Source organism: Pan troglodytes, chromosome 1, assembly GCF_028858775.2.
Source record: "Pan troglodytes isolate AG18354 chromosome 1, NHGRI_mPanTro3-v2.0_pri, whole genome shotgun sequence".
Classification (NCBI taxonomy): Eukaryota; Metazoa; Chordata; class Mammalia; order Primates; family Hominidae; genus Pan; species Pan troglodytes.
Window position 1 is genome coordinate 125,308,009 of NC_072398.2, and position 24,499 is coordinate 125,332,507.

General features: G+C 33.1%; 2 long non-coding RNA genes across 2 annotated transcripts in view; both read left to right on the forward strand.

The window, feature by feature from the left end:
* The window catches only part of LOC107967526 (uncharacterized), a 43,037-nt gene extending 38,344 nt beyond the window's left edge, over positions 1-4,693 (forward strand). Inside the window, exon 7 of the long non-coding RNA XR_001708006.4 lies at positions 4,518-4,693. This is a non-coding gene — a long non-coding RNA (uncharacterized LOC107967526). The remainder of the gene's footprint in view (positions 1-4,517) is intronic.
* Positions 4,694-6,968: 2,275 nt separating this feature from the next.
* The window catches only part of LOC129144177 (uncharacterized), a 101,845-nt gene continuing 84,314 nt past the window's right edge, over positions 6,969-24,499 (forward strand). Inside the window, exons 1-3 of the long non-coding RNA XR_008548332.2 lie at positions 6,969-7,415; positions 7,939-8,018; positions 12,020-12,150. This is a non-coding gene — a long non-coding RNA (uncharacterized LOC129144177). The remainder of the gene's footprint in view (positions 7,416-7,938; positions 8,019-12,019; positions 12,151-24,499) is intronic.

Genomic DNA, 24,499 nt, shown 5'->3' on the forward strand with positions numbered 1-24,499 from the left:
CTGAGCACATTTCTTGGAGTTCTGCCTATGGGAGGGGTTTGCCATCGTCATTACCCTTCAGGGCTATCATGTAGTTGGCAAGGCTGCCAACATCTATTTTTGCATAGCACACATTTTTATCTATAAACTGGGGTTGAACATTTTTTTCCTCAGTCAACTGAGAATAGGAAACTACCTGAGAACTCATAGTGCAGGCTAAAATGTAGAAGGCAATGTAGCAGTGCTGTAGACTCATTTCATATAGATTTAAGCCAAAACTCCCATGATGATTGACCTCCATAAGCTCCTACTATGACTGGTAAACCACAGTGAAATTTTTGATCTTTAGGAATTAATATCAGTGCAGATCTTGTGTTTGGAAATTATTCTAAATTCTGACAATTTCCCTACTCCAATGCAAAGACTCTGGGAAATGTCTTCAGAGGTCACGTAAGGGAAAGTCAGGAGGAAGGATAAAACATTTTGGCTTTGTAGCATTATCCATCCTCTAAGGGAACAAACCACCACAAACCACCCTTTCGCTCAAAGTGCTCTGGGCCAGTGAAATGGCATAATCAGGGAATTGATTGAGGAACCAAACCTATACATGATAATTCAAGTCAGACTTCTGCTCACCAGACCTAGAGCTATTCAACTAACACAAATCAGAAATATCTTTAATAGGCCATCCATATAGGGCAACATGACCCAATAGTCAATGCCAAATATGTCTTCAGATAAGACTTTTCGGATTACTGCAACTATGTGTCCATTAACAGCACCTATGTGTCTTTGATAATTTGAAGCCCTCACTTGGCTGTAGCCACCTTGATATCTCATCTTCTCTATTGCATAAAGGGACCTTTCCCACGATGGTGGCATTTCTCATTTTCGTTTGTAGATCACAGGGAACAAATACAACAATATTCGTCAAGAATAAAGAGCCTTAACACAAATCTTCAAACCTCCCCTCATGAATGTTCTGATGACCTTTATGAAGGAGGAGTATCTTCTCTAATAGACTCTTCAAGAGAATATATTGAGAGGACAGCAGGCAACTTTTACATAATAAATCCAGTCTTTCGTTTAAATTTCCCTATATCTTTGGACAACTTCCTCTATTGTACACCCAGAAAGTTCTGGCATTTCAGTTTTCCTATGCAGACTTCATTTGGATCCATATGCCAGTCAACAGTAAACTTCGGAACCTCTCCTTGCCATTTGAGCTAATAGATGCAAATGAGATTCTCACGTCAATAAATTCAACCTCATCAAATATTATTTTCTTTCCAACTGAACCCAATACCCTTAGGACCCATTTCCACATATTGTTCCCCAGGCTTCTGTCTATAGAAATTGAAAAAATAATGCAATTACTTTGGTGTGTATTAAAGTACCAATTGTTCGTACTTCGTAATTCATCCTCTGGGGCCAATTGGTACATAAGTCTAGCTATAGGTTTAGAGGCTATGATCCCCCTGAGGAGGATAAACAGTTCCTTAAAAATAGGCATTTCAAGTTCTTCAAGCAAGGGAAGCCTAACTTCCTGGGAGAGGGAAAAGGCTACACCCACTGTCAAATATGGTTCAATAGAATGTACCAATTTAAGGTCTCCAGCTTCATGGAAATACGCCTCTATGTTCTCATCCCAATTCTCAGAAATTAAGTCCTTCCCTAACAATGCCTGATATCTAACATTAGGAATCCTATGAACAGGAGAATCCAATTTGTATTATAATTCAGCTATTCGTAGGAATAGACTTTGGGTTTAGTTTTCTGAAATCTCAACCATGAAGCCATAAGAAATAAGAGTTTCTTACAGAAAATTCATAGAGGTTTTCTAATCCCTTGAACTTGAGTAGGTATGGATTTATCATTTGAGCATATCATTTTTCCCCATGATTTTTTCATTGCACTTTATAAGCAATGAACCAACTCAATTTTACTGCTTATTTTTACAAAACTGTTTCATGGTAGCAACCACTTGTCATGTAGTTTTTCCCTTTCTAGGTGCTTGAATACAAGTAGCTAAAGAAATAATTTTAGGTGACTATGTCATTCTGCTTGCCTGGAGTACCAGTACAAACTTTACAAATAGAAACAATACAAGATGAAAACTGAGGCAGCCATCGAGAATAATATATATTTGAAAAAAATAATATTTTACTGTTTTTATTCCTATTAATAAGTGGACTACAAGGAGAAAGGGAGCTTTCTAAAGAGCAGAATACAATTGTTTATTTAAGATTACTTATCCCAATGAGCAATAGATTTATTTCTCATGAAAATAGAACATTCAGATAGACTATTGATTTGCTTCACCTGTTCTATCAACTATAGAAATCAACCTCCCAACACTAATTTTTATACCAAAATTCTGTGTTTCATGTCTGAATTTTGTATGTTCTCTTGGTCTAAATGCATCAAGAAAAGTAGACGTTGTCTTATTTTCCAATTAATAATCAAAGGTGCTATCTAGTCCTAGCTAAATCTAACTAGAAAAAGGATAATCAGGAAATTTCTAGGGCACATAATGTTAAGTAAAAAAGTGGATTTCTATTATTTTGAGTCACATAATAAGGGCTTCTTGTTTTTTCAAATATAGCATTTAGAGGGGCCACATATTTTCAAAATTGGGGATAGTCGCAAGCTAAGAGAGGGGAAAAGCAGTAACAGCATTGACACCAGTCAAGAAAAGTCTTGAAAACAAACTGCTCTTTTGGCAAAAGTGTCTGTTTCATTGCTCTGAAATAAATTTGTGTCTATTTCTGGGATGCAAAGGAAACACTTCATTACCCCCACCATGAGCCCTGGTTGAGTAACTAGCTGTGTGTATATGAATTGATGGGTGGAGTACATTGAGTATTGCTCTGTTTACTGTTAAATTTCTAGGGAACATGTGAGACTTCAGTTAGGGAATCTCTGATGCAGTAAGCAGAATAAGTGAGGATGGTTTAGGGCATAGAGAAATTCTACTGACTGTCGTTATTCTCCACTGGTTCAGAGCAGAAGAAATATGTTAGAAGCCACAGAGAAAAATTGAAGTACTAAATTTCATTTGGTTTTAAAGTTGGAAGTAAAACTAAAGTGTTAGTCATTCACAGAGGAAGATGATATAGAATCCAGAGTGGTCACACACACATACGCAGACACACAATGCTTGGGAGACTACTAAGGCTAATGGAGATGAAAACAATTAGGCACTGATAAAATAATATTTTTTTTTTCAAATTTGTAGAGATATACAATTCCAAGGGTTCTAAGATTGAAAAAAAAATTGTTTTATTCATACGTATTCAAATTAAATGACTGGCTTAAAAAAGTTTATTTGATACAATATATTCCCCAAATATGTGGATAACAGAAATAACTAAAAAAAAATTATGTTATATATATGTTTATTTATAATATGTTATAATTATTTATAATGTTATATATAATATGTTATATATATGATTTATATATACATATAATACGTTGTATATATGTTTTATATATACACATATATAATATGTTATATATGTTTTATATATAACATATATAATATGTTATATACATGTTTTATATAGATATATAATATGTTATATACATGTTTTATATATAACATATATAATATGTTATATACATGTTTTATATATAACATATATAATATGTTATATACATGTTTTATATATAACACATATAATGTGTTATATACATGTTTTATATATAACATATATAATGTGTTATATACATGTTTTATATATAACATATATAATATGTTATATACATGTTTTATATATAACATATATAATATGTTATATATATGTTTTATATATAACATATATAATATGTTATATATATGTTTTATATATAACATATATAATATGTTATATATATGTTTTATATATAACATATATAATATGTTATATATATGTTTTATATATAACATATATAATGTTATATACATGTTTTTTATATATACATATATAATATGTTATATATATGTTATATATAGCAGCCACACATAATACGTGGCTATTGAGCACTTTTGAAATGCAGTTAGTCCAACTGAGACATAGCTAAGTGTAAAATACACATTCGATTTTAAAGACATTCCAAAAGAAAGAATATTTTAAAAACTCAATAATTTTAAATATCTGTTACATGTTGAAATAATTTGATTATGTTGGGTTAAACAAAATGTTAAAATTAGCTTCATCTTTTTAACTTTACTTTTTATGTAAATACTACTAAAGTTAAAATTAAATATATGGCTCTCATTATATTTCCACTGGACAGTCCAGCTCTGGAAGATAAAAAGTATATTCTGATATCAATTATAATTTCCTTTTCACTTCGGAATTTTTTTTTTTTTTTTTTGAGACGGAGTCTCACTCCGTCGCCCAGGCTGGAGTGCAGTGGCACGATCTCAGCTCACTGCAAGCTCCGCCTCCCGGGTTCACACCATTCTCCTGCCTCAGCCTCCTGAGTAGCTCGGACTACAGGGACCCACCACCACGCCCGGCTAATTTATTTTTTATTTTTTATTTTTTTAGTAGAGATGGGGTTTCACCGTGTTGGCCAAGATGGTCTCGATCTCCTGACCTCCTGATCCACCCACCTTGGCCTCCCAAAGTGCTGGGATTACAGGTGTGAGCCACTGCATCCAGCCTCACTTGGGAATTTAAAGTAATATAAACATTATACCTAAGAAGATAGATTTGATGTGTGATTCTTCAATTCTGTCTTTCTAACCTGAAAAATACTTTCTTCAATCTTTCCTGCATTTACATTAAATTTAAAACTTCAATATGTTCTCTGTGAAATAGATAAAAAGAATTTTCTTTCTTTACATGAATTCTTTTAAAGTTTCTACTGGAAGTAGAAGCTGAAATCCTACTCCTAATTTCCCCCTTTAGGAATACTCTGAAATGTTTAGACAATAACAGTGAAATTCCCCTTGGTAGATTAAACTTAGAAAGTCTTCTATTTACTATTCCTACAATCTTTGTTACCACCAACACTAGCAATACTATCATTATTAATGTTTGCTATGTACAAAATAGTTTTCTGTTGTTGTTTTTGAGATGGGGTCTCACTGGGTTGCCCAGGCTGGAATGCAGTGGTGTGATCATGGCTCATTGCAGCCTCAACCTCTCTGGCTCATGTGATTCTCCTGCTTCAGCCTCCCAAGTAGCTGGTACTACAGGGGTGTGCTTCCACATCTGGTTAATTTTTGTATTTTTTGTAGTGACAAGATTTCATCATGTTGCCTAGGCTGATTTTGAACTCCTGGGCTCAAGCAATCTGTCAACCTCAGCCTCTCAAAGTGGTGGGATTTTAGCCCTGAGCCACAAGGCCTGGCCTCTATTAAATATGAAGAATTTATTGTGGTAAATACTTTAGGTCCATTGTCTCCCAAGAATACTATAGACTATTAGTCCTGTTTTACAGAAAAATAAAAAGACAGCTAGAAGAATGTAAGTAATTTGTCCAAGGTTACTAACCAGTAAGTAATATGGACCAGATCTGTCCATAAAATCTGTGTCTTTAGTGTCTTAACTAATATCACTGTGGCAACAAAAATATCTGTGATACCAAACTCTACCTTTTGAGACTAGATAATCCAATTATCAATTGTAATTCTATTTCCATTATTAATGCATTATCTCACATCATATAAAACAATGTTATATTTTATTTCTACTGTTCTAAAGAATATTATTCTACTTGTACGATGTATTTATGTACGATATATTTACGATATATTTATGTAACTCTCCTGCTTAATTCATTTATGCATACCAGCAGTTTATTTTGAAAGAAGTGTTAGTAGCATCATGTTGGATACACAATTCTTGATGTACCAAGAACAGGATATTTGCCATTACAGTTCCCACTAAATTCCAACAGTGCCTCCCATTTACTGTGAAAACCAAACGTTCTTCCATGAATTTCTAAATACCCTGGTGAAGGTGAAGTAAGAAACAGGATATGTCTATGGCTGATTACCTTTGAGCATCTGACTCAAATGTTCATATTTAACTAAAGCCTTATATTCACAGCCTCAGGTTGTAGCTTAACACACATGCAGGTGTATTCTTAGCTGACTTTCTCGATTTCTATTTTGCAAAGTAATGTAAATCAGGTCCTCCTGATAACCTCCATTTATATTTTTAGCTATTTATTTGTTGTACTTTTTTGTTTTAAAACAATTAAAAACTTACAAAAGTATGTAAGAAAAAGACATTTCCATTTTTTTTTCTGAACTATTTGTGGGTAAGTGGTCAACATAATGCCTCATTGACCATGAATATTTAAGTATGGACTTCCTACATATGAGGTCACTATCTTACAAAGCCACAGCACCACTCTCAAAATAATTATAATTACAAATGACAGAAATTTTATTTTATTTTGTTTTTAAAAATTACTTTAGATTCAGGGAGTACATGTGCAAGTTTGTTACATAGGTATATTGCCTAATTTTGGGGTGTGGGCTTCTATTGAACCCATCACTCAAATAGTAATCATTGTGCCCAATAAGTAGTTTTTTAACCCTTCCCCTCCTCCTCCCTCCTTCCTCCCTTTTGGAGTCCCCATTATCTATTGTTTCACCTCTGTGTGCATGTACACCCATTTTTTAACTCCTACTTAATAAGTGAGAACAGGCAGTATTTGATTTACAGATTTTATTTTCTAAAAACAACTGCAACTCAATCTCTCTTCTGTCTTGCATGCTCTTATTACAAAGTGAGTTTCACCCTCCTGCTATCAAATGTGTGGTTTCGACCTGGAAAAGGAAAGGTGAGAAGGTCTTCATTTCCTGTTCTTGAATCTGGGAAGGCTCTGAGACTTATGAGGCTAATGCATAAATAGTTAAAGAATTTTAGCTGATTCTCCTAATACACTCGCTATTGAGATGCAGTCACTATGCTGTGAGGAAGCCCATGTAACAATGCGGAGATTATGAAGTGAGTTCTGGGTTCTAAGCCAACAGCCTAAATACTTTAGGTCCATTATTTAGGTCCAAGTTCAACCACTAGACCTGTACTTCACAAGCCTTCAGAGGATTCCTGCTTTCAGCCAGCAAGCTTTTTCAGCTGAAGCCCCCAGTATCATGGAACAGAATCAGATTATTTCCACCGAGTCCTTTTCAATTTCTTAACCCACAGGATTTATGAGCATTATGAAGTCATTATTGCTTTCTGCCACTAGGCTGAGAGTGGACCACATATACAGAAATAGAAAACTATTAATAGAAAAATATATTGCAAACATCTAATCCTCAAACCCCATTCAAGTTTTGCCAACTACTCTCCATCCTATCAAATATTCCTTATACCAAAAGATCCGGTTCAAAAATAGGTGTTGCATTTATTTTTTAACCTCTTTTGATCTGGAATAGCTCCTCACACCGTCTTTCATGACTTTAGTGCTTTGGAAGACTACAGGTCAGTTATTATACAAAATGTCATTATATTTAGATTTGCCTAAATTTTTTTTATTACATTCAGACTAGGCATCTTTGTAAGGAATACTACAGGAGTGATGCTGTGTTCCCAGACATTCCTATCTGCTGGAGGCACAAATTCTACTTGTTCTATTACTTGGTAATATTCACTTTAATGCTCAATTAAAGTGGTGTTTGATAGGCTTCTCTACTCATTTTTTAAATCTTATAATTAGTAAGCATTAGTGGGGAGATATTTTGAGACTAGGTCAATGTCCCATTTCTTACAAAAGATTTGTTACCTTTTCACGTAAGTATAGACTCATGGATTCTTGCTTTATTCTATGCCATAATTCATTACTCTGTATTTATTTTGATGTCCAAACTGTCCCAGATTTAATGAAATGTAATCTCCTTTAAGCTAGGCCCTGTGCCCTTTTGATACCTACCTATGATTCTTTAAAACAGTATTCTTTATATCTGAAAAATAAAGGAATTTCTACTTTCTGGCTTAATATAATAAGAAGTTTAGGCTCATCTGAAATTTCCCTGCCGTCACCTGGGAATCAACCATTTCTTCAGGGAGTCCTAGTTTCTTTTAGCGGTAAGTACTGTTTACAAAGCAATGTCTGGTGAGTAGGTATGTTTGTGTTTTATGCTAAATCACATGGTAGTCTCTTTCCTGGCTTAGGCAGTTTCAGTGCCCTATACCTGGCCCCTAACTCATTTCTCTAAAGCTAAAAAACAGGTGTGTCTATTTGATGTATTTACGTTTTTCTCTCCTAGTAAATAAATAGTTTTGTAATAAGTTAACTTTTATAACATTTTCTCCCTATTCTGTTATTGGAAGAGAAATATGCTGTTTTTTTATTAATTTAAATATTATGTATAATTCTGTCTGGGCGAAACATGCACACACACATGTAAATGCACACACACATTTTATGCCATGGATCATTTCACTGGAAAACTAAAGTGGTATCTCTGGTTAACATTTTGAAAATTGAAATCCCATGAGAGTTAATTGTGCAAAACTGTTTTATGTGATAATTGACGATGTAAAACCTGAATTACAACAGTATAGAATGGCTTGGAATTTTATTTAGATAGTCTTCAGTGTCAAACAAGAGACAATTAGATTTATTCAATGGAATGTTAATTTTCATATAAATGCAAGTTCTTAACTAAGCCATGTTTTCTAACACATTCAGGATAGGGTTATGAATACATATAAACCTTGGTGAAAATTATTTAAATAGTCAAAGATTTATTTTGAGGAGAATTTGGTGTCAAAAATAGTGTAAGGTATTAGGGATACATATATTTAAGACATACTGCCTATATTAAGGAATTTACTGTCTAGTGGGGAAAGTAGCTATATAAACAAATATAATATGGTGCAAAGAGTAGGTCTAGGGGCAAAAAATTCCACCTTCGTCCCCTTGGGGTTTCAGCTGGATCCGAGAATTAAATTGACATTAGATAGATTAACAAGATAAAAGTGTAATACAAATTTTACAGGGCGTGGAAGCTCTCATAAGGAAATAAAGACCCAAAGAAGGAGTTAGGGTCAGTTACTTAAACACTGAATTGGACAAAGAATAGTTAGTTGCGAAGAAGCAACTAAATCATGTGGGAGGCTTAAAAGACAAGAGGTATTTTAACAAGATCTTTACATAGTTTTTAGTTTTGACTTCTCATCCTTGAATATAAAGATTTTGCATCTTTCTGGTAAAGGGAGGGCATCTTTCACATGGGAATTTTATCTTCTGCTTTTGAGAGACAGCACAGAGGTCAAAGTGATCTTTTGTACGTATTGTTTTTTAAACCACTTTAAACTTAAATAGCCAATATGCCAGAATAGCATATTTTAACCTCTTCAAGGTCAACAGTAGTGATGAGCACATAGTGGATTAATGCACAGAAGAGGCTTCTCTATGAGTGAGATGGAAAGGCATTTGGTAGGATAGGATTCCCATTTTGCTCCTTGAACCAGACCAAGCAAGGTGAAATACTCTACAGAACATACTACTGCAAGCAACTTTTATGAGAGTTTTTTTTATTGTTGTTGTTGTTTTGTTTTGCTTTGTTTTTAACCTAATGGAACTGATATCAACACAGCCAAGTTGGGGAACCAGAAATATTTTCAAGAGCAGATAAGTTCATAGCAAGAAGAGTAATATCAGTGTCTTAGCTAGTTTCTGAGAAGATGTTGTTTCCTTATATTCAAAATCAGAGCTTTTTAATTTTTTTCAAATCAGTACTGTGAATAAAACAGAGAGAAAGCAAAAATGATATAATTTTGTTAGCCTTAAAACAGAGTTTATGCTACAACATCTTACTCTTCTACTAATCTGATACTTCAGATTGATTTACCTTAAATCTTCTTACTTTAAAACTTCCGATGGACCTTAAATCTTCAGGATGGTTTAAGGTCAATTTACTTGCATTTTTACGCTAGCAGAGTATATGACATATTGTATTAATAAAAAATGTTAAATTTGTCATGCTGACTTGACTCTCTACACTTATGGGAATAAGGTGAAGAAATATAATTAACCACTTTTCTATTTTTCCACTTGGGCTTTTAAAAAATGTACATTTTTTCTTCAAACTATTTATAAATTACTCATAGCCCTAATTTCATATTTATCTCTCATTCGGGAGTGTTGGCCATATTTAGACTGATTATGTTTTACTGAATTCTGAGATGTTAGGAAGCCATAATATCTTCTACATTGTGTTATTTAAGTCACAAATTTAAAGGTAAGTAGAGTGAAGGCTGCAGATAACTATTTTTTAAAAAATAGTTTTTATTGTTTCTTTATATTCACTCCTAGGACAGACACTGTGGGATAAATGCACTGTAAATATTTATATTACTTTACAAGAATGGGGATCACAGACTAAATCCCTATATATTGCTCTAAATATTTACCCTCCTGTATTAGTAAAGTTATTCAAGGACACTGCCAATCATTCTCAGTGTTTGCAAACAATAAGAAGGGTTGCAAAATTCAGAGAAGTAATCATTTCATTTTTACAATGGAAGAATGCATAAGAAGTAAAGAAACTGAGTGTCTTATCAAGATTGTCTCATATACATATAATTAATTATATATCAGTAAACATATCTTATATAAGTATAAAACATAGATGATGATAGATAGATAGATAGATAGATAGATAGATAGATAGATGATAGATAGATACCCACACTTTAAGATAGCAAGTCCCTGAGGATATACATCAGTTTTAATTCTTGCTGGTGGTAAACAATGTGGTAAAATGGAAAGTGAGAATAAAGTCCTTATATAAATGAGAGCAGACAGATCTAAGTCACTCTCAGAAGGTAGCTCTTACTCTATGGAATATCCTGGTAGCAATGATAAGTACTTTTTTCTTCTTTTAATCAGATAGCTGATTAACATTGAAACACAAAGTCTCATTCTCTCTCTAATTATAGTATTTTATCTTTCCTGGTCCTTTTGTTATTTCCCGTATACATTACTACTCCTTTAATAAGAAAGTTTTCCATTCTTAATCCACTGATATATTTTTTCCCAATCTGCTTAGTCCCATTAATTTTTACTTCCTTTCCTGTTTAGAGTAATCATTATGGACTACTACTTCTAATGCATCTTCACATTAATTGTCTATAATTTTGATAAATCAGTATAAAGCTGAACATTAACATAAATATGTGGGAGAAAAGTTTAGTTTCTGAAGACTCTGCATTTTAAAATATAAACCGATATCATCTCTTTTTGATATATACTCAGTAGTGGCATTGTTAGATTATGTGGTAGTTATATTTTTAGTTTTCTGAGGCCCTCTTTACTGTTTTCCATTTTAGCTGTACTAATTTACATTCCCACCAATAGTGTAATAGGGGTCCCTTTTCTCCATATTCTGCCCCAAACTTGACATTTCTTGACATTTCTACGTTAGTCAACCTGAAGACCAATTATAAGTTGGCCAAGATGTTTAATTACAAAGATTAGAGTTATCAGTTGTATCTGCTTTTCTATTCACTGGCCCTTTAAAGGCATAAACTTTTTATTCAATTTGTTATGCCCACCACTGAGCATAATACAAGGAACATATTAGGTCCTCAAGAAATGCTTACTGAATCAACCTTAATTGATAATCAAGTTATTGTTGGTTCACTCTTCTCCATACATTTTTTTTTTTTTTTTTTTTGAGATGGAGTCTCACTCTGTCATCCAGGCTGGAGTGCAGTGATGTGATCTCGGCTCACTGCAAACTTCGCCTCCTGCGTTCAAGCGATTCTCCTGCCTCAGCCTCCTAAATGGTTGGGATTACAGGCATGTGCCACATGCCCAGCTAATTTTTGTATTTTTAGTAGTTATGAGGTTTCACCACGCTGGCTAGGCTGGTCTCAAACTCCTGGCCTCAAGTGATCTGCCCACATCAGCCTCCCAAAGTGCTGGGATTACAGGCGTGAGCCACCCCACCCAGCTCATATATTGTTTTAAAATCAATATTATATTGATATGAAATTGAGCAAGATAAAATAAAACACAGTATTATCATAGTAAGTAATTAAATTTTCATTGTTTTTTTTTTCTACCATCATTATAGTATAGCCACCAATTTCTACTGAGTATTTATCTACTATATGGCAGGTCAAGTCTGCATTCTGGGATAAAGTGTTGACACAATCTTGAATCAGTGCCTAAGGAGTTCACAAGTCCAGAGAGGGGATAGCGTATGTGAGTAATTCTAACATAATATTTTACAATCTGAGTTGGAAGTACAGAAGCACATAATTTAGTTCTGCAAAGGGAAGTAAAAGATTTCTAAAACAGAATCATATCTAAAACAGACTGTCTTATCATTTTTATTCTTGGGGCCTAACAAAATGGCCAGTAATTTTTTAAAAATGCCATGTTGAATTCAAAATAATATTTTAACAGTATTATTTATATTTAATATGTTACATATAATTTAATATACATTTAATATTTAATATATTGTAATTTCACTCTTGTATCGTTTTCCTGTATACTTATTTTTTGTATTTTTAGTAGGGACAAGGTTTCACAGTTAAGTTCAAAATGGTATCTGTCCATTGACTATGAATTTTTTAAATGTTTAATATATTTAAGAGAATTTGTGAAGTAGGATAGAATTTGAGATTTTTTTAAAAAGACATCTTAAGAAATCATTAGAATAAGATTAACCCAAAAATATCGTCATATAGAAATTGTCTTTCAAAAAAGTTAACAGAAATATAAGTATGATGTAATTACTTTGTTAATTTCATCAGTAAGGGAACTAATATTGAGAAATAACCCTGCCCTCTAGTGGTGATTAATAAATTTTAAAATATACTGAAAACACCAGTTTGCTGTTACAGCAAAGTTCACATTGACATATATTTGAATAGAAACACTGAAACCATGTATTCTGCATTAATAAACAGACATGATTAAACTAACAGCCTTGAATGTTGTTTAGTAGATTCATCCCTCTAAGAAATTTAGCAAAACAAATTTTAGTAAATGAAAAGTGTCACTGTGTTTCTCCTTGTGAATGGTATTACCAATGTTGAATTAGATTCTTTGATGGAATCCTTTTTCTGTTTGAATTTTGATTAGAAATCCACAATCTAGGGAAAAATTTACAAAGTCTCAAACTTGTTTTACTCACCCCCTACCAATTTTCATCACCAATTCTCTCCACTGCCCTGATAAGTCCTCTTCATATGCCATTTGTCTCTGCTTAAATATTGGATAAGCCATTTCTCTCTTTTCTGAGATAGGACTCGAAGGATCTATACAAAAACACAATTTATTGCACTTCATTTGATATTTCTTTTTGAATCCTGAGATCTCTACATGCCTGATTATATGCTAGGTATCATCTAAACTATATTTTATCCCATGTTTTTTCCTAAAAGAAGGATAATACTTTTAGACAAATGTAGCATAATTAATTATACAATTTAATCATGAAAGAAACTATACTTATGCACTGATACTTTTTTAATTCTGAATTTTGTGCTATCTGTATTTTAAAACTCAACATCTATTTTTACCTATGACTGTCATAAAAAATCAGAGGTAGCTTCTAGTTACATAATCACAACATGAAGAATTGCTAGATATTTTAGAAATAACTAGATCAATCCCTCTATTACAACAAAGTAAATGTTCAAATGTGTCTACTGACTTAGCCAAGGTTTTGTAGTTGCTTGTTTCACTAAAAGTCAGAGCTAAATGGAAAACATTTTTTAGTTTTGCTTCCAATTTACCTCTGTACCTACAAATATAATATTTCAAAACTGTGTTATATCCATGTCCTCACTCTGAGAATCTCTGAATTCATTACAGTACATATCAAAAGTTAAGGACTTCGAAAGATTGTCCTGGTGGGCTCAGTGTAATCACAATGATCCTTACAAGAGAAGGGCAGGAGGGTCAGAATCAGAGAAGGAGATGTGATGACAGAAGCAGGAGTGAGAGTGAAAAAGAGAGGGTATGAGAGAGGGTGTGTGTGTGTGTGTGCATGTGTGTGTCTGTGTGTGTGAGAGAGAAAGAGAGAGAGAGAGGGAGAGAGAGAGACAGAGATATTAGGAGACACTGTGCTTTGAAAATGGGGTAATTAATGAACCAAAGAATGCAAGTAGCCACTATGCCTTCTACTGAAAAAAAAGTAAGGCAACAGAGTCTCCCCAAGAGCCTCCAAAAGGAACACAGTCTTGCCAACTCATTTTAGACTTCTGACAGGCAGAACTGTAAAATAATAAATTTGTGTTTTAAAAATAAAATAATAACTTAGGAACTTGTTAAAAATTCAAATTCCCTGGTACCAACCCAGACAGACTAATTCATAGAAACAAGGGGAGGGATTCAGAAATCTGCAGTTTAAGAAGCCCTCTAAGTAATGAATGCTAAGCCTGGGTGATATTGACTTACATAAAGTGTTTTCCTCACCTATTGCAGGGAAGATTACTGCAGGAGGTTATTTCTCATTGTGGTTTTGATTTGCATTTTCTTTATAATTAGTTTTATTGAGTGCTTTGATACCTGTTGGCCATTTCTATGTCTTCTTTGGAAAATGGAAAATTGTCTATTTGGATCCATTGCTCATTTTATGATGGGGTTATCTGGCTTTTTGCTGTGGAGGTGTATGAGCTCCTTAAATATTTTAGATATTAACTCCTTATCAGGTATAACGTTGGCAAATATTTTTCCCATTCCATAAGTTGACTTTCCATTTTGTCAGTGGTTTCTTTTGCTGTACACAAACTTTTTGTTCTTTCATCCATATTTTATAATTTTTAGTTCATTGTATTGACTACGTTTATTCCTAAGTATTTTATTCTTTTAATGATATTATAAATGGGATTGTTTTCTTAATTCTTGAATAGTTCATTATTAGCTTATAAAATGCAACTATATTTTATATATTGGTTATCCTGCAAATTTACTGGATTTCCTTATAAGTTCTAACAGGTGTTTTGGTGGGTCTTTTTGGGTTTCTACATATAAAATTATGCCATCTACATACAGGGATAATTTTACTTCTTCCTTTCTGATGTAGATGCCTTTTATTTATTCATTTCTCTCCTAATTGCTCTGGCTAGAACTTCCAGTACAAAGTTAAGTAGAAGTAGCAAGAGTGGGCATCCTTGTGTGGTTCCAGATCTTAGAGGAATAGCTTTCTACTTTTCACTTCTGAGTATAATGTTAGCTGTGGGTTTGTCACATATGGCCTTTATTGTGTTGAGGTACACTCTTTCTAAACCTAAGTTATTGAGGGTTTTTACCATAAAAGCATGTTGAATTTATCCAAATATTTTCTGCATATATTGAAATTATTATGTAACTTTTGTTCTTCGTTCTGTCATTGTGATTTATCATATTTATTGATTTGCATATATTAAATCATCTTTGCGTACCAGGGATAAATTTCATTTGATCTTGGCAAATGATTCTGTTAATGTGCTGTTGAATTTGGTTTGCTAATATTTTGTTGGAGATTTTTCCATCGATGTTCATCAGAAATGTTAGCCTGGAATTTTCTTTTCTTGTAATGTTTTTGTCCGGCTTTGGAGTCAGAGTGATGTTGGACTAATGAGTTTGGAAGTACTCTGTCTTTAATTTTTTGAAAGAGTATGAGAAGGATTGGTTAATTCTTTTGTAAATGTGTGTTCGAACTTACCAGCTAGTCATCAGGTCCCAGGATTTTCTTTGAGACATATTTGATATTGCTTATTCAGTTTCCTTACTTAAGGATCAGAGCAGATTTTCTATTTCTTTGTGATTCAGTCTCAGTAGAGATATGATTTTAGGAATTTATCCATTCTTACAGGCTGTCTTAATTGCAGGTATACAATTTTCCATTGTAGCCTCTTATGATCCTTTGTATTTCTATGGTATCAGTTGTACTATCTCCTTTTTATTTGTGATTTTATTTATTCAGTCTTTACTCTTTTTGTATTAGTCTGGCTAAAGGTTTGTTGATCTTGTTTATGTATTTTTAAAAATCCATCTTTTAATTTCGTCGATATTTTCCACTTTCCCATAGTCTCAATTTTATTTTTTTTCTGCTTTGATATTCATTATTTCATTTTGACTACTAACTTAGGGCCTAGTTGTTCCTTCTTCTCTAATTCCTTGAGGAAAAGTAGTGTTAGATTGTGTATTTGTTATTTTTATATAGGTATTTATTGTAATAAATTTATATCTTAGAATTGCTCTCATAAACTCTAATAAAGTTTGTTTCCATTTATATATGTCTCAAAATATTTTTAAAGTTTTTATTTATTTTTTGATATATCATTATATCAGGAAATGCTGTTTAACTTACACATATTTGTAAATTTTCCAGGTTCTTCTTGTTATTGATTTCTCATTTCATACCAGAGTCATAATGATAAGATATTTAATTTGACTTCAATCTTCTTAAATTTGTTAGGACATATTTTGTAGCCTAATATGTGATCTATCCTGGAGAATGTTCCATATGCACTTGAGGAGAATGTATGTAATGCTGTTGCTAGATGAAATTTCCTGTATATATCTGTTGGTCCATTTGGTCAAGGTATACTTTCAGTCCAATGTTTTCTTGTTCAATTTCTTTCCAGATGACATCTATTTTTGTTTAAAGTCGGTAATTGAAGTACTCTACTATTGTTTTACTGCTATTTCTCCCTTCACATCTATTAGTATTTGCTTTATGTGCCTAACTGTTTAAATGTTGGGAGCACATATTTTTACAATTGTTATATCTTCTTAAAGAGTTGACCTCTATTATTATATAATAAGGGTTTTTGTCTTGTTTTACAGTTTTTTAATTTAAAGTACGTTTTATCTGATATAAGTATAGCTCTCTTTGGTTTCTATTTCCATGGCATTTTTTATATCCATTTGCTTTCTGCCTCTGTGGGCTCTTAAAGTAATTCTCTTGTAGAGAGCATAGAGTTGGGTCTGACATTTTAAAATTGAACTGAGTTTCTTTTGATTTACATTTAAACTAATCATTGATAGGTAAAGACACTGTTTCAATTTTATTGTTTTCTGACTGTTTTGTACATCCTTTGTTCCTCTTGCTAGATTATTTTGTGATTTGATCGTTTTCTATGGTGCTATGCTTTAATTCCTTTCTATAACATTTATGTATATATTATAGTTCTTTTCTCCATACTTACTATGAGGCTTACCAGAACATCTTATATTTTAAGCTGGTAACAACCTAATTTTGATCACATACAATAACTTTACAACTTTCTTCCCCACACATATTTTATATTTTTGATATTATTTACATTTTCATATTGTTTATTCATTAACAAATTATTGGAGTTATAGTTATTTTTAATATTTTTGTTTTTTAACCTTTGTGCTGAAGATGTAAGTTATTTTCACACCACTATTATAGTATTAGAGTCTTTAACATTTGAATACATACTTAATTTTACCTGTGTACCAGTGAGTTTTATGTTTTATATATATTCATGCTACTAATAGCATCCTTTTAATTCAGCTTGAAGAACTGCCTTTAGTATTTCTTGCAAGACAGGTCTAGTGATGATGAGTTCTCTCAGCTTTATCTCTCTCTGGGAAGGTCTTTAATTTTATTTATTTTTCATGCACAGCCCTGCCCAGTAAAGATAGTATTATTAGTTGCATGCTTTTTTTTTTCCCCCAGAATTTGGAATGTAGCATTCTTCTTTCTCCTGGGCTACAAAGTTTCCTGCTGAAAAATTCCACTGACAGTCTTATGGGGAACATAAACGTATATATAAACTGTATATAAACTATAATAGATATATAAATATATAATAATATATAATAGGTAATAATATATAATAATATATAAAATGTAATAATATATATAACATATATATAAACTATAATATATACATTAAAGTTATAGAAAGGAATTAAAGCATACCACCATAGAAAATTATCAAATCACAAAATAATCTAGCAAGAGGAACAAAGGATGTACAAAACAGCCAGAAAACAATTAATAAAATTGAAACAGTAAGTCTTTACCTATCAATGATTAGTTTAAATGTAAGTCAAAAGAAAACCAGTAGCTCAGTTTTAAAATGTCAGACCCAACTCTATGCTCGCTACAAGAGAATTACTTTAGGAGCACAAGGAGGCAGAAAGTAAATGGATAGAAAATAAATTCCATGCAAATAGAAACCAAAGAGAGCTATACTTATATCAGATAAAATATACTTTGAATAAAAAACTGTAAAAAAAGACAAAAAAAATTGTATGTGAGAAAAAAATCATTTGTTGCTTTCAAGAGTCTCTGTTTATCTTTAGTTTTTGACTATGCTATGTCTTGGTAAAGTTTTCTTGGGGTTGAACCTGTTTGGACCATTGAGATTCATGTACCGGGATGCATGTATCTCTCCTCAGCTTTGGGAAGTTTTCAGCCATTGTTAAAAGCTCTTTATCTCTTTTTCTCTCTCTTACCCTATCTCACTCCTATAACACAAATGTTAACTCTCTAGATGGAGTCCCATAAATTCCACAGGCTTTCTTTATTCTCTTGCATTCTATTTTGTCTTTTTTCTCCTCTGGTGATTGTTTTCAAATGCCTGTTTGAATTTACACAATATTTCAGATTGCTGTTGATGTTGTCTACTGCTTTTTAAATTTTACTCATTGTATTATTTAGCTCCAGAATTTCTGTTTGCTTCTTTTTATGATTTCTATTTATTTCTAAAATTTCTCTTGTTTTTTATGAATTGTTTTTCTGATTTCATTAAGTTGTATACCTGTTGTCACTCACTGAAATTTACTAAAACAATGATTTTGGGCCACGTATGATTGCTCATAGATATAATACCAACACTTTGAGATATATAATTATATTTTACATATAATTACATATACAATTCTATTACATATATAAGCACTTTGTTTACATAATTATCATAGGGTTCTCATATACCTACTTTATTAGAACTTTATTTTAAAGATATTGATGGTAGATTTTTAAAAAATATGCACATTCTCCCCTTTCATGTAAACAAAATGGTATTTTACTTTATGGAAGAGAGAATGAAGAGAACTTTATGTAAATTACAAGTTTAAAAATAAGAATATAGATAAAAAGTCATAGATTTTTTTCAAGTTCAATGAATTAAGAATTCTTTAAAAATATCAACAGTCATATTAATTATGTTGGTAAGTGGCATTTTTATTGTAAAATTTCTATGTAGAAATGCTTTCTATGATCATTATCTAGCTATATTATGAATAACTTCATCTGTAATGTTATAATATATTTATAAAATTCTGATTTATTTAAGTTGATAATTAAAAGAACATGTCATTAATTTGTATATAAAAATAAATCATTATTTTAAAATTTAGGCTAAGGTAGTAAATGTGGATCTAAAGAAAATTAAAATATATAGATTTTTAATTTTTAAATCATGTGACAATAATTATGTCTATTTTAAAAATATTTTTAAAAGCTTGAATATTTTGTAAAATAGTATTTTTTTTAGATTTTAAAGTAAAAAATACATTTTTTAAGATGATGAACAACTTTACCTTTGAAACTTTCTATGGTCCTGTTATGATTTGAATCTGTGTCCCCACCGAAATTCCATTTTGAATTGTAATCTCCAATGTTGGAGGTGGGCCTGGTGGGAGGTAACTGGATGATGGAGGTGAATTTCTCATGAATGATTTAGCACCATCCACTTAGTGCTATCCTTGTGACAGTGAGTGAGTTCTCATGAGATCTCACTGTGTAAAATTGTGTAGTACCTCCCCTATTCCTCTCTTGCTCCTGCTCTGGCCATGTGACGTGCCTGCTTCCCCTTCACCTTCCAACATAACTGGAATCTTCCTGAGGCCTCCGCAGAAGCCAAGCAGAGCTGGCATCACGATTCCTGTATAGCTGCAGAACTGTGAGCTAGTTCAACCTCTTTTCTTTGTAAATTATTCAGTCTCAAGTATTTCTTTATAGCAATACAAGAATGACCTAATACAGAAAATTGGTACCAAGGAGTGGGGCATTGCTACAATGATATCTGCAAATGTGGAAATGACTTTGAAACTGGGCAACAGATGAAGATTGGAAGAGTTTGGAAGGTTCAGAAGAAGACAGGAAGATGAGGGAAAGTTTGGAACTTCTTAGGGAGTGACTAAATGGTTGTAACCAAAATGCTGATAGTAATATGGACAGGGAAGTACAGCCTAAGGATGGCTCAGATGAAAATGAGGAACTGGAGCAAAAGGCACATGTGTTATTTCTTAGCAAATAAGTTGGCTGAATTGTGTCTATGACCTAGGGATCTGTGGAGTTTGAACTAGAGACTGATGATTTAGGGTACCTGGTGAAAAAATTTCCTAAGCAGCAAAGTGTTAAGTGTGTGGTGTAGTTGCTTCTAGCAACCTATGCTCAGATGCATGAGCAAAAATTGATCTAAGTCTGAAACTTACATTTAAAGGGAAAGCAGAGCATAAAAGTTTGGAAAATTTGCAGTCTAGCCATATGGTATAAAGGAAAGCCTATTTTTAGAAGAGCTCAATCAGGCTGTGGAGCAACTACTTGTTAGACATATTTGCATAACTAAGAGGAGTCCAAGTGGTGATAGCCAAAGCAATAAGGAAAAGGCCTCAAAGACATTTCAGAGAACTCTATGGCATCCCTTCCCACCACAGGTCCAGATGCTTAGAAGGGAAGAATGATTTCATGGACCAGGCCAAGGGCCCCACTGCCCTGCATAGCCTTGGGACACTGTTCCTTGCATCCCAGCCACTCCAGCTCTAGTTGTGGCTCGAAGGAGCACAGATACAACTGGGGCAGCTGCTTCAGAGGATGTAGGCCATAAGCCTTGGTGATTTCCTTTTGGTATTAAGCCGGAGGGTGCACAGAATGCAAGAGTTAAGGCTTGGGAACTTCCACCTAGATTTCAGAGGATATATAGGAAAGCCTGGGTGTCAGGCAGAAGCCTGCTGCAAGGGTGGAGCCCTCACACAGATGCTCTACTAGTATAGTGAAGATAGAAAATGTGGCATTGGAGACCCCACACAGTCTTCCCTGAGGCACTGTCTAGTGGAGCTATAAGAAGAAAGCCACCACCCTCCAGAACTCAGAATGGTATATTGTATATATTCATTGTATCCACTGGTGGCTTGCACACTGTGTGTAGAAAAACCAAAGGCAGTTAGCTACCACCCATGAGAGCACCTGCAGGGACTGAACACTGCAAAGCCACAAGGGCAAATCTTCCCAAGGCCTTGGGAGCCCACCCTTTGAACCAGTGTGCACTGGATGCAGCAAGTGGACTCAAAATAGATTGTTTCAGAGCTTTAAGTTTTAATGAATATTCTGCTAGGTTTCAGACTTGCATGGGACTGTAGTCCCTTTCTTTTGGCTGACTTATGCCTTTTGAAATGGGAATATTTGCCCAATTCTGGTACCTTTATTGTATCTTGAAAGTAAATAACTTTTTTTTCTTTATTTTACTGGCTCATAGGTAAAAGGGAGTTGCCTAGTTTCAGAAGAGACTTTGAACTTGAGACATTTAAGTTAATACTGGAATGAATTAGGACTTTGGGAAACTAGTAGGAAGGCATAATTGCATTTTTCAGTGTGAGAATATGAGACATAAGAATTGTCAGAGTTGTAATGATATGATTTGGATCTGTGTCCCCAACAAAATGTCATGTTGAATTGTAATACCCAGTGATGGAAGTGGGTCTGGTGAGAGGTGATTGAATCATGAGGGCTCATTTCTCATGAATGGTTTAGCACCATCCACTTTGTGTTATCCTCGTGGTAGTGAGTGGGTTCTTTCCAGATCTCATAGTTTTAAGTTTGTGGCACCTCCCCACTTCGTTTCCTGCTCCTGCTGCCACCATTTGACTCACCTGGTCCCCCTTTGCCTTCTACTGTGATTGGAAGCTTCCTGAGGTCTCCCTAGAAGCAGACACCACTATGCTTCCTGTACCGCCTACAGAACCATGAGCCAATTAAACCGCTTTTCTTTTGAAATTACCCAGTCTCAGGTATTTCCTTACAGCAGTCTAATGTGAGAACAGCCTAATATAGGTCCTAAATATGTCTGGCATGTATCAGTGTATAAAAAATAACAACATTAAAGAAAAATTAATTGGAATTATTGTGATTCATACTATACATATGTAATTTAAGAGTATTAATGTGTTATTTTAAGAGACTCTATTAATCACATATTAATTTTTAAGATGACTTTGCTCATTGTTTGGTTAAGTATAATAGATTTCCCCAGATAATACAAGTTACAAATGCTTTCATTTTTGTGCTTTGAAATCACTATAAGAAACTTCATTGTACTCTTCTTCTTTAGCTCTCAATCCAGTATAACATGTAAGTGAATTACTGTAATTAGAGTTGTCTTGTCATTTCATATTTTTGATAAAAATTTGGAATTGGTATTTACACAATCACATCAACAAACCTAATTAACTTCTCTACATACCCTTTACTAATGCAGAGTGAAACATCCAGGAACATGAAATATATTCTGTAAATTCAAAGGCCATAAAGGAAGTGGAATGTTGGATCAGAATAATGCCTAATGATTTAGTGACATTACAGTTTAATCTTCACATGAATATTTTGAGTTAGAGTATGTTGTTCATTAATTGGTTGATTATTTTATTCCAAAATATTTAATTGGCATGGTACTAGCTGCCATAAACTGTTTTAGGCACTAATTATACAGCAATAAACAAAACAATAATACCTGCCCTGACGTAATCTACATTACTATTATTGTTAACATATAAATGAAAAATAAACTGAGTTTAAAAAGTTATTTTGGTTAATGTCACAAAAAAATGTGACAGTTGAGATTTTAATACAAAGTTCCTTGACCTCAGAGTGAGTGCTGTTACCATACACACAGCAACATATGGCCTGTCACAATAGGCTACCAAGTCATAGATTTGTTAGGTCCCCAACACTGAAAATTAATAGTGAGTGTAGCTTTCTAGTTTTAAAAATATGTTTCCTAGAGAATGCTATAAAACATTGAAAGAAATCAAGGTAAAAAATCATGAATTAAACTATGTCTCTAAGAAACTCTGTAGCCCGTTCTGTTCCTTTCTATGCCTGATAATTTACTTGAATTGTCTTTGAATCTAAAGGGACAACAGAAAAGAATATTAGAGTATTTAAAATATTTAGACAATAAGTATTGTTCTGTATGTAACTTTGATTATTCCTTAAATTATTTTGGAGCAATCAAGATACCTCAAATACCTTCATTAATCAATTAATTAATCAATATCAGTTACATCTGAAGAAAGAGGAAAACTTATGAGTTATAAACATATTCCATGTGTGATTGTGAGGCAATTCAATTTCAGCAATAAATTTTCAAATTCTAAACTTTCCTGAATTCAAATAGGCAAGATATTTATTTTAAGATTGCAAGAATTTTGATAATTATTTTCATTTAAGTATTTGTTTAATATTTCCTTGATTAACCATATTTTCCATGAAAGCAGAAACCTTTTCTTCTTGTTCACTGATGTGTCATCATGGCTTATTACACTTTGTATGTGCTCAGTAAATGACTTAAATAAGTGAAGAGCTGAATGCTCCCAATAGTAACAGATATACAACACTCTTATCGCATTTTTGCCATCAAGCATTATTATTTTATTTATTTATTTATTTAAGCAGACGGAGCCTCACTCTGCCACCCAGGCTGGAGTGCAGTGGTGTGAATTCAGCTCAGCTCACTGCAGCCTCCACCTCCCAGGTTCAAATGATTCTCTGATCTCAGCCTCTCAAGTAGCTGGGACTACAGGTGAATGCCAACACACCCGTCTAATTTTTTTATTTTTAGTAGAGTCAGGGTTTTGTCATATTGGCCAGGCTTGTCTCAAACTCTTGACCTCAAGAGATCCGCCCACCTCAGCCTCTCATTGATGGGATTACAGGTGTGAGCCACAGCACCTGGCCATCAAGTATTATCAATAATAATACTCAGTAATAATTTAATTAGTTAATTTATCAGGTGGGAGATTAACCTAACTCTTGTTATTATTTGGTTACTGGCGAGGATAAACACATTTTCTTCTGTTTATGTTTTTTTTTGTTAAATTCTTCATCTTAAATTGTTCATATGCATTTATATCTATTGAGATTTTACTTTATGTTTATGTTTTAGTTTAATTGATTCTTGTATGTAACAAGCAAATTGGCTACTTATATTTTCTGGGCAGTAAGCTGTCCCTTAATAGAGTATAAGACCTATCTCTTTTAAAGTGTTTTCAGTAATCACTGTTACTTTCTGCCTGGCACACGGACTTGGAAGAAGCTTAACAAGGCTGAGTTAAGGAAGAGGAATACCTGAAAACTAGATGGATAAGTAAGGCTTCCCCTTCCCAGATTCCAAAAATTGGGCAAGTAATTGACTCTTTTATTTGTCAATTAGTCTAATGATCAAGGCAATAAATATAAAACTGTCAATGTAAAACCTATTTAGCAAATATCAGGATTTCTACTAGAATATAGATATAAAAAATACAGAATAACAAAAAACCAACAGCATTCTTTTTCAGTCAGACAAAATCC